We start from the raw sequence: 10,666 nt of genomic DNA on the forward strand, positions 1-10,666 counted from the left end.
TGCTGGCTTTTGCTTGTCTCTACTGAGAAATTTTGTTTCCAGCTGCTACTTTTCCCTCGCCTCTCTACTTACATTTGGTCAGCTGCTGCTTTTCTCTCTCTATTGGGCATTTGTTTCAGCTGCTACTTTTGCTCTCCCTAAATGACATTTGTTTTCAGCTGCTGCTTTTTGCTCTCCCTAAATGAGCATTTGTTTCAGCTGTTACTTTTTGCTCTCTCTAATTAGCATTTGTTTCAGCTGCTGCTTTTGCTCATCTCTATTGGGCATTTGTTTCAGCTGCTACTTGTGCTCTCTGCTAACTGAGATTTGTTTCAGCTGCTACTTTTTCTCCCCCTCTCTACTGAGCATTTGTTCAGCTGCTGCTTTTTGCTCTCTCTACTGAGCATTTTATTTTCAAACTGCTGCTTTTTGGCTCTCTCTATGAGCATTTATTACAGCTGCTGCCTTTTGGCTTCTCTCTAACGCGCATTTTTTTTGTTTCAGTTGATGCTTTTGGGCTCTCTCTAAGGAGCATTATTTCAGTTGATGCTTTTGTCTCTCTAAGGAGCATTTTGTTTTCAAGCTTTGCTCTTTTGCTCTCTCTAGTTGAGCAATTGTATAACTTTTGCTGCTTTTACTCTTCTCTAATGAAGCATTTGTTTTCAGCTGCTGCTTTTGCTCTCTCTAACTTGAGGCAATTTGTTTATCAAGCTGCTGCTTTTGGCTTCTCTCTAATGAAGCATTTATTTCAGCTGCGATTTTCCTATCTCTACTGAGCATGTGTTCAACTGATGCTTTTGCTCTCTCTAACTGAGCATTTGATTTCAGCGGCTGCTTTTGGCTCTCTCTATGAGCATTTGTTTAAAAGCTTTGAGCTTTGCTTCTTATGAGCATTTGGTTTAAGCTGGCCTTTTTCCCTTTTGCTCTCTCTACTGGAGCATTTGTTTCAACTGCTCTTTTGCTCTCTCTAATGAGCAATTGATTTCAGCTGCTGCTTTTGCTTCTCCTACTGAGATTTGTTTTTTTAAGCTGAATGCTTTTGCCTTTCTCTATTGAGCATTTGTTTCAGCTGTTCTTTTGCTCTCTCCTACTGACATTTGTTTTCAACTGCCTTGCTTTTTCTATCTCTACTGACATTTGGTTTCAACGCGCTTTTGCTTTCTCTAATGAGCATTTGTTTCAGCTGCTGCTTTTACTCTCTCTACTGAGCATTTGTTTCAACTGCTGCTTTTGCTCTCTCTACTGAGCATTTATTTCAGCTGCTGCTTTTACTCTCTCTACTGAGCATTTCTTTCAGCTGCTGCTTTTACTCTCTCTACTGAGCATTTCTTTCAATTGCTGCTTTTTCTCTCTCTACTGAGCATTTATTTTAGCTGCTGGTTTTGCTCTCTCTACTGACTATTTGTTTCAGCTGCTGCTTTTGCTCTCTCTACTGAGCATTTGTTTCAACTGCTGCTTTTGCTCTCTCTACTGAGCATTTGTTTCAACTGCTGCTTTTGCTCTCTCTACTGAGCATTTGTTTCAGCTGCTGCTTTTGCTCTCTCTACTGAGCATTTATTTCAGCTGCTGCTTTTGCTTTTTCTACTGAGCATTTGTTTCAGCTGCTGCTTTTGCTCTCTATATTGAGCATTTGTTTCATCTGCTGCTTTTGCTCTCTCTATTGAGCATTTTGTTAGTCTGCTGGCTGCTTTTTTGCTTTCTCTATCGATCATTTTGTTTCAGCTGCTGCTTTTTTGCTTTCTCTATTGAGCATTTGTTTCAGCTGCTACTTTTGCCCTGTCTATTTACCATTGGTTTCAGCTGCTGCTTTTGCTCTCTCTAATGAGCATTTGTTACAGCTGCTGCTTTTGCTTTCTATATTGAGCATTTGTTTCAGCTGCTGCTTTTACTCTCTCTACTGAGCATTTGTTTCAGCTGCTGCTTTTGCTTTCTCTATTGAGCATTTGTTTCAGCTGCTGCTTTTGCTCTCTCTACTGAGCATTTGTTTCAACTGCTGCTTTTGCTCTCTCTACTGAGCATTTGTTTCACCTGCTCCTTTTGCCTTCTCTATTGAGCATTTGTTTGAGCTGCTGCTTTTGCTTTCTCTACTGAGCATTTGTTTCAGCTGCTGCTTTTGCTCTCTTTATTGAGCATTTGTTTCAGCTGCGCTTTTGCTCTCTCTCCTGAGCATTTGTTTCAGCTGCTGCTTTTGCTTTCTCAACTGAGCATTTGTTTTAGCTGCAGCTTTTCCTCTCTCTATTTACCATTGGTTTCAGTTGCTACTTTTGCCCTGTCTATTTACCATTGGTTTCAGCTGCTGCTTTTGATTTCTCTATTGAGCATTTGTTTCAGATGCTGCTTTTGCTCTCTCTACTGAACATTTGTTTGAGCTGCTGCTTTTGCTCTCTCTACTGAGCATTTGTTTTTTTTTCAGCCTGCTGCTTTTGCCTTTCTCTATTGAGCTTTGTTTTCCAGCTGCTGCTTTTTTGCTCTCCTTTATTGAGCATTTGTTTTCAGCTGCTTTTTTTTGCTCCATTTTTCTATTTACCTTTGTTTTAGCTGGCTGCTTTGCTCTCTCTACTGAGCATTTGTTTCAACTTGCTGCTTTTTGCTTTCTATATTGAGCAATTTGTTTTCAACTGCTGCTTTTTGCTCTCTCTATTTGAGCATTTATTTCAGCTGCTGCTTTTGCTCTCTCTACTGAGCATTCAACCTGCTGCTTTTTTTGCTTTCTCTTAATAAGCATTTTATTTCAGCTCTGCTTTTTCTCTCTCTACTGAGCATTTGTTTAATTCTGCTGCTTTGCTCTCTCTAATGAGCATTTGTTTCAAACTGCTGCTTTTCTCTCTCTACTGAGGCTTTTGTTTTAGCTGATTTTCGTTTTCTCTCTCTAACTGAGCTTTATTTCTGCCGATGCTTTTGCTCTCTCCTTCTGAGCATTTTATTTCAAGCTGCTGCTGTTTGCTCTGCTCTACTGATCATTTGTTTCATTTCTTGCTGCTTTTGCTCTCTCTAATGAGCCATTTGTTTCAACTGCGTGCTTTTGTGGGCTCTCTCTTACTGAGCATTTGTTTAACTGAATGCTTTTGCTCTCTCTAACTGAGCATTTTATTTTCAGAAACCTATTGCCTTTTGGCTCTCTCTTCTGAGCATTTGTTTCAACTTGGCTTGCTTTTTGCTCTCTCTACTGAACATTGTTTGTTTTGATCTGCTTTTGCTTTTTCTCTCTCTACTGAGCATTTGTTTCAGCTGCTGCTTTTTTCCTTTCTCTATTGAGCATTTGTTTCAGCTAGCTGCTTTTGCTCTCTTTATTGGAGCATTTATTGTTTCAGCTGCTGTTTTTGCTCACAATCTAGTTTACCAGTTGTTTTTAGCTGCTGGCTTTTGCTCTCTCTACTGGGAGCTTTTGTTCAACTGCTGCTTTTGCTTTCTCTATATTGAAGCATTTATTTCAACTGCTGCTTTTTGCTCTCTCTATTGGAGCATTTATTTCAGCTGCTGCCTTTTTCGCCTCTCTCTACTGAGTGCATTTGGTTTCAACTGCTGCTTTTGCTTTCATCTACTGAGCAATTTGTTTTCAGCTTTGCTGCGTTTTTCCTCTCTCTACTGACATTTTGTTTTAATCTGTCTGCCTTTTTGCCTCTCTCTAATGAAGGCATTTGTTTCAACTGCTGCTTTTGCTCTCTCTACTGAGGCATTTGTTTAAGCTGATGCCTTTTTTGCTCTCTCTACTGAGCATTTTTTTTTTTTTTTTTTAATTTTCAGCCGATGCGTTTTTGCTCTCTCTTCTGAGCTATTTGTTTTCAACTGCTTGCTTTTGCTCTCTCTACTGAGCATCTGTTTCAGCTAGCTGCTTTTGCTCTGCTCTTGCTGAGACCAATTTGTTAGAGCTGCTGCTTTTGCTCCTCTCTACTGAGCGCATTTATTTTCAAGCTGATGCTTTTGCTCTCTCTACTGAGCATTAAGTTTTCAACTGCTGGCTTTTGCTTCTCTCTACTGAGCATTTCTTTTCAGCTGCTGCTTTTGCTCTCTCTGTACTGAACATTGTTTGTTTCAAAGCTTGGGCTAGCCTTTGCTCTCTCTTAACTGAGGCATATGTTTATCAGGCTGCTGCTTTTGCTCTCTCTACCTGGAGCAAAAAAAGAAAACAATTTTATTTCAGCTGCTGCTTTTTGGCTGCTTTTGCTCTCTCTACTGAGCATTTGTTTTAACTGATGCTTTTGCTCTCTCTAATGAGCATTTATTTCAGCTGCTGCTTTTGCTCTCTCTACTGAGCATTTGTTTCAACTGCTGCTTTTGCTCTCTCTAATGAGCATTTATTTCATCTGCTGCTTTTGCTCTCTCTAATGAGCATTTATTTCAGCTTATGCTTTTGCTCTCTCTACTGAGCATTTGTTTCAGCTGCTGCTTTTTCTCTCTCTACTGAGCATTTGTTTCAGCTGCTGCTTTTTCTCTCTCTACTGAGCATTTATTTCAGCTGCTGCTTTTGCTCTCTCTACTGAGCATTTGTTTCAACTGCTGCTTTTGCTCTCTCTAATGAGCTTTTATTTCAGCTTCTCCTTTTGCTCTCTCTACTGAGCATTTCTTTCAACTGCTGCTTTTGCTCTCTCTACTGAGCATTTATTTTAGCTGCTGCTTTTGCTCTCTCTACTGACTATTTGTTTCAGCTGCTACTTTTGCTCTCTCTACTGAGCATTTGTTTCAACTGCTTCTTTTGCTCTCTCTACTGGGCATTTGTTTCAACTGCTGCTTTTGCTCTCTCTACTGAGCATTTGTTTCAGCTGCTGCTTTTGCTCTCTCTACTGAGCATTTATTTCAGCTGCTGCTTTTCCTTTTCTACTGAGCATTTGTTTCAGTTGCTGCTTTTGCTCTCTCTCTATTGAGCATTTGTTTCAGCTGCTGCTTTTGCTCTCTATATTGAGCATTTGTTTCAGCTGCTACTTTTGCTCTCTCTACTGAGCATTTGTTTCAGCTGCTGCTTTTGCTTTCTCTATTGATCATTTGTTTCAGCTGCAGCTTTTGCTTTCTCTATTGAGCATTTGTTTCTTTTGCTGCTTTTGCTCTCTCTACTGAGCATTTGTTTCAGCTTCTGCTTTTGCTTTCTCTATTGAGCATTTGTTTCAGCTGCTGCTTTTGCTCTCTCTACTGAGCATTTGTTTCAGCTGCTGCTTTTGCTTTCTCTATTGAGCATTTGTTTCAGCTGCTACTTTTACTCTCTCTACTGAGCATTTGTTTAAGCTGCTGCTTTTGCTCTCTCTCTACTGAGCATTTATTTCAGCAGCTGCTTTTGCTCTTTCTACAGAGCATTTGTTTGAGCTACTGCTTTTGCTCTCTCTACTGAGCAATTATTTTAGCTGCTGCTTTTGCTCTCTCTACTGAGAATTTGTTTCAGCTGCTGGTTTTGCTTTCTCTATTGAGCATTTGTTTCAGCTGCTGCTTTTACTCTCTCTACTGAGCATTTGTTAAGCTGCTGCTTTTGCTCTCTCTACTGAGTATTTGTTTGAGCTGCTGCTTTTGCTCTTTATACTGAGCATTTGTTTCAGCTGCTGCTTTTGTTTCTCTTCTACCTGTTTGTCATTTGTTTCAGCTGCTACTTTTGCTCTCAACTCTACTGAACATTTGTTTCAGCTGCTGCTTTTGCTCTCTCTACCGAGCATTTGTTTCACGCATGTTTCTGCTTTTGTCTTTTCTCTATTGAGCATTTGTTTCAGCTGCTGCTTTTGCTCTCTTTATTGAGCATTTGTTTCAGCTGCTGCTTTTGCTCTCTCTATTGACCATTTGTTTCAGCTGCTGCTTTTGCTCTCTCTATTGAGCATTTGTTTCAGCTGCTGCTTTTGCTCTCTCTATTGAGCATTTGTTTCAGCTGCTGCTTTTGCTCTCTCTACTGAGCATTTGTTTCAGCTGCTGCTTTTGCTCTCTCTACTGAGCATTTGTTTCAGCGGCTGCTTTTGCTCTCTACTGAGCATATTTTCAGCTGCTGCTTCTGCTTTCTCTATTGAGCATTTGTTTCAGCTGCTGCTTTTGCTTTCTCTACTGAGCATTTGTTTCAGCTGCTGCTTTTGCTCTCTCTACTGAGCATTTGTTTCAGCTGCTGCTTTTGCTTCTCTACTGAGCATTTGTTTCAGCTGCTGCTTTTAGCACTCTCTATTTATCATTGGTTTCAGCTGCTGATTTTGCTCTCTCTATTTACCATTGGTTTCAGTTGCTGCTTTTGCTCTCTCTACTGAGCATTTGTTTCAGCAGCTGCTTTTGCTCTCTCTATTGAGTATTTGTTTCAGCTGCTGCTTTTGCTCTCTCTATTGAGCATTTGCTTCAGCTTCTGCCTTTGCTCGCTGTATTGAGCATTTGTTCCAGCTGCTGCTTTTGATTTCTCTATTGAGCATTTGTTTCAGCTGCTGCTTTTGCTCTCTCTATTGAGCATTTGTTTCAGCTGCTGCTTTTGATTTCTCTATTGAGCATTTGTTTCAGCTGCTGCTTTTGCTTTCTCTATTGAGCATTTGTTTCAGCTGCTGCTTTTGCTTTCTCTATTGAGCATTTGTTTCAGCTGCTGCTTTTTCTCTCTCTGTTGAGCATTTGTTTCAGCTGCTGCTTTTGATTTCTCTATTGAGCATTTGTTTCAGCTGCTGCTTTTGATTTCTCTATTGAGCATTTGTTTCAGCTGCTGCTTTCTCTCTCTCTGTTGAGCATTTGTTTCAGCTGTGGCTTTCTCTCTCTCTGTTTGAGCATTTTGTTTCAGCTGCTGCTTTTTGCTTTCTGTATTGAGCATTTTGTTATCAGCTGCTGCTTTTGCTTTCTCAATTGAGCATTTGTTTCAGCTGCTGCTTTTGATTTCTCTATTGAGCATTTTTTCCGCTGCTGCTTTGCTCTCTCTATGAGCATTTGTTTCAGCTGGGCCTTTTTGCTTTTTTGGGGCTTTCTCTATTCAACATATGTTTCAGTACTGCTTTTGCTTCTCTTTTGAGCATTGGTTTCAGCTGCTACTTTTGATTTATCTATTAGAGCATTAGTTTCAGCTTATGCTTTGCTTTCTGTATTGACCATATGTTTCAGCTGCTGTTTTGGTTTCTCTTTTGAGCATTTGTGTCACGCTGACTGCTTTTCATTCTCTGTTGAGCATTTTGTTTCAGATGCTGCTTTTTATTTCTCTATTGAGGCATTTGTTGCAGATGCTTGCCTGCTTTTGATTTCTCTAATTGAGCATTTGTTTCCGCTGCTGCTTTTGATATTCTCATATTGAGCATTTGTTTCAGTGCTGCTTTTTATTTCTCTATTGAGCATTTGTTTCAGCGTGACTTTGGCTTTCTCTATTGAGCAATTGTGCAGCTGCTGCTTTTGCTCTCTCTATGAGAATTGTTTCAGCTGCTGCTTTTGCTTTCTCTATTGAGCATTTGTTTCAGCTGCTACTTTTGCTTTTTCTATTGAGCATTTGTTTCAGCTGCTGCTTTTGCTTTCTCTATTGAGCATTTGTTTCAGCTGCTGCTTTTGATTCCCCTATTGAGCATTTGTTCAGCTGCGCTTTTGCTTTCTCTATTGAGCAATTGTTTGCAGCATGCTGCTTTGCTCCCTCTATTGAGAATTTGTTTCAGTGCTTTTTTTGATTTTCTCTATTGAGCATTTGTTTCAGCTGCTGCTTTTCTTTCTCTCTTGAGCATTTGTTTCAGCTGCTTTTGATTTCTCTATTGAGCATTTGTTGCAGCTGCTGCTTTGATTTCTCTATTGAGCATTTGTTTCAGCTGCTGCTTTTGATTTCTCATATTGAGATTTGTTCAGCTGTCTTTATTTCTCTATTGAGGCATTTGTTTCAGCTGCTGCTTGGCTTTCTCTATTGAGCAATAGCAATGTTTGCAGCTGCTGCTTTTGCTCTCTCTCTTGGAATTTGTTTTCAGCTGCTGCTTTTGATTTCTCTATTGAGCATTGTTTCAGCTGCTCTGCTTTTCTTTCTCTATGAGCATTTGTTTCAGCTGCTGCTTTTGATTTCTTATTGAGCAGTTGTTTTCAGTGCTTTCTTTTTTCTTTTTCTCATTGAGGGGCATTTGTTTCAGCTGCTGCTTTTGAATTTCTCTATTTGAGATTTGTTTCAGCTGGTGCTTTTGCTTTTTTTTCGATTGCTATTGAGCATTTGTTTCAGCTGCTTTGCTTTTCTGCTTTATATATTTGAGCAATTGTTGCAGCTGCGCTGCTGCTCTCTCCTAATTGAGAAAAATTTGTTTTTTCAGCCTGCTTTTTTGATTTTCTCTATTGAGCATTTGTTCAGCTGCTGCTTTTTTCTTTCTCTATTGAGCATTTGTTTCAGTGCTTTTTGATTTCTCTATGAGGCATTTGTTGCAGCTGCTGCTTTTGATTTCTCTATTGAGCATTTGTTTCAGCTGCTGCTTTTTGATTTTCTCTATTGAAAGCATTGTTTTTTCAGCTGCTGCTTTTTTTTATTTCTCTATTGAGCATTTGTTTCAGGCTGCTGCTTTTGCTTTCTCTATTGAGCAATGTTGCAGATGCTTTGCTTTTGCTCTCTATTGAGAATTTGTTCAGCTGCTTTGCTTTTGATTTTCTTCTATTGAGCATTTGTTTCAAGCTGCTGCTTTTTCTTTTCCTCTATTGAGCAATTTGTTTTTTCAGTGCGCTTTTTTGATTTCTCTATTTGAGCATTGTTTCAGGTGCTGCTTTCTCTCTCTGTTGAGCATTTGTTCAGCTGCTGCTTTTGATTTCCTTTTTAGCATTTGTTTTTGCTGAGACTTTTGATTTCTCTATTGAGCATTTGTTTCAGTTTGTTTCAGCTGCTACTTTTGCTTTCTCTATTGAGCATTTGTTTCAGCTGCTGCTTTTGCTTTCTCTATTGAGCATTTGTTTCAGCTGCTGCTTTTGCTTTCTCTATTGAGCATTTGTTTCAGCTGCTGCTTTTGCTTTCTCTATTGAGCATTTGTTTCAGCTGCTGCTTTTTCTCTCTCTGTTGAGCATTTGTTTCAGCTGCTGCTTTTGATTTCATTTGTTTCAGCTGCTGCTTTTTGCCTTTTCATCTATGCGCATTTGTTTTTTCAGCTGCTGTTTTCTCTCTCTCGTTGAGCATTTGTTTCAGCTGTGGCTTTCTCTTCTCTCTGTTGAGCCATTGTCTTTGCAGCTGCTCTTTTTGCTTTCTCTATTGAGCATTTGTTTCAGCTGCTGCTTTTGCTTTCTCAATTGAGCATTTGTTCCAGCTGCTGCTTTTGATTTCTCTATTGAGCAAGTTTTTTCAGCTGCTGCTTTTGCTCTCTCTATTAAGCATTTGTTTCAGCTGCTGCTTTTGATTTCTCTATTGAGCATTTGTTTGAGCTGCTGCTTATGATTTCTATATTGAGCATTTGTTTCAGCTGCTGCTTTTGCTCTCTCTATTGAGCATTTGTTTCAGCTGCTGCTTTTGCTTTCTCTATTGAGCATTTGTTTCAGCTGCTGCTTTTGCTCTCTCTATTGAGCATTTGTTTCAGCTGCTACTTTTGCTTTCTCTATTGAGCATTTGTTTTCAGCTTATGCTTTTGCTTTCCGTATTGAACCATCTGTTTCAGCTGCTGTTTTTGTTTCTCTTTTGAGCATTTGTTTCAGCTGCTGCTTTTCATTTCTCTATTGAGCATTTGTTTCAGATGCTGCTTTTGCTTTCTCAATTGAGCATTTTTTTCAGCTGCTGCTTTTCATTTCTTTTTTGAACATTTGTTTCAGCTGCTGCTTTTGATTTCTTATTGAGCATTTGTTTTTGCTGCTGCTTTTGATTACTCTATTGAGCATTTGTTTTTGCTGCTGCTTTTGATTTCTCTATTGAGCATTTGTTTCAGCTGCTGCTTTTGATTTCTCTATTGAGCGTTTGGTTCAGCTGCTGCTTTTGATTTCTCTATTGGCATATTTGTTTCAGCTGCTTTTGCTATCTCTATTGAGCATTGTTTCAGCTGCTGCTTTTGCTCTTCTATCTTGAGCATTGTTTCAGCTGCTGCTTTGATTTCTCTATTGAGGCGTTTTGTTTCATCGCTGCTGCTTTGCGCGATCTATTGAGCATTTGTTTCAGCTGCTTTGCTTTTGATTTTCTCTCTATTGAGCATTTGTTTCATCTGCTTTTTGCTTTTGCTTGCTCTATTGAGCATTTTGTTGTTTCAGCTGCGTTTTGATTTCTCGTTGAGCTTTGTTTCATCTGCTGCTTTTGCTTTCTCTATTGAGATTTGTTTCAGCTGCTGCTTTTGATTTCTCTATTGAGCATTTGTTTCAGCTGCAAGCTTTTGATCTCTATTGAGCATTTGTTTCAGCTGCGCTTTTTGATTTCTCTATGAGCATTTGTTTCAGCTGCTGCTTTTAGATTTTTTCTATTGAGCATTTGTTTCAGCTCCTGCTTTTGCTTTCTCTATTGAGCATTTGTTTCAGCTGCTGCTTTTGCTTTCTCTATTGACCATATGTTTCAGCTGCTGCTTTTGCTTTCTCTTTTGAGCATTGGTTTCAGCTGCTACTTTTGATTTCTCTATTGAGCATTTGTTTCAGATGCTGCTTTTTCTTTCTTTATTGAGCTTTTGTTTCAGCTGCTGCTTTTGATTTTTCTATTGAGCATTTGTTTTAGCTGCTGCTTTTGATTTCTCTATTGAGCATTTGTTTTTGCTGCTGCTTTTCATTTCTCTATTGAGCATTTCTTTCAGCTGCTGCTTTTGATTACTCTATTGAGCATTTGTTTCAGCTGCTGCTTTTGCTTTCTCTATTGAGCATT

This window comes from Macrobrachium nipponense, chromosome 28, assembly GCF_015104395.2.
Source record: "Macrobrachium nipponense isolate FS-2020 chromosome 28, ASM1510439v2, whole genome shotgun sequence".
Taxonomy (NCBI): domain Eukaryota; kingdom Metazoa; phylum Arthropoda; class Malacostraca; order Decapoda; family Palaemonidae; genus Macrobrachium; species Macrobrachium nipponense.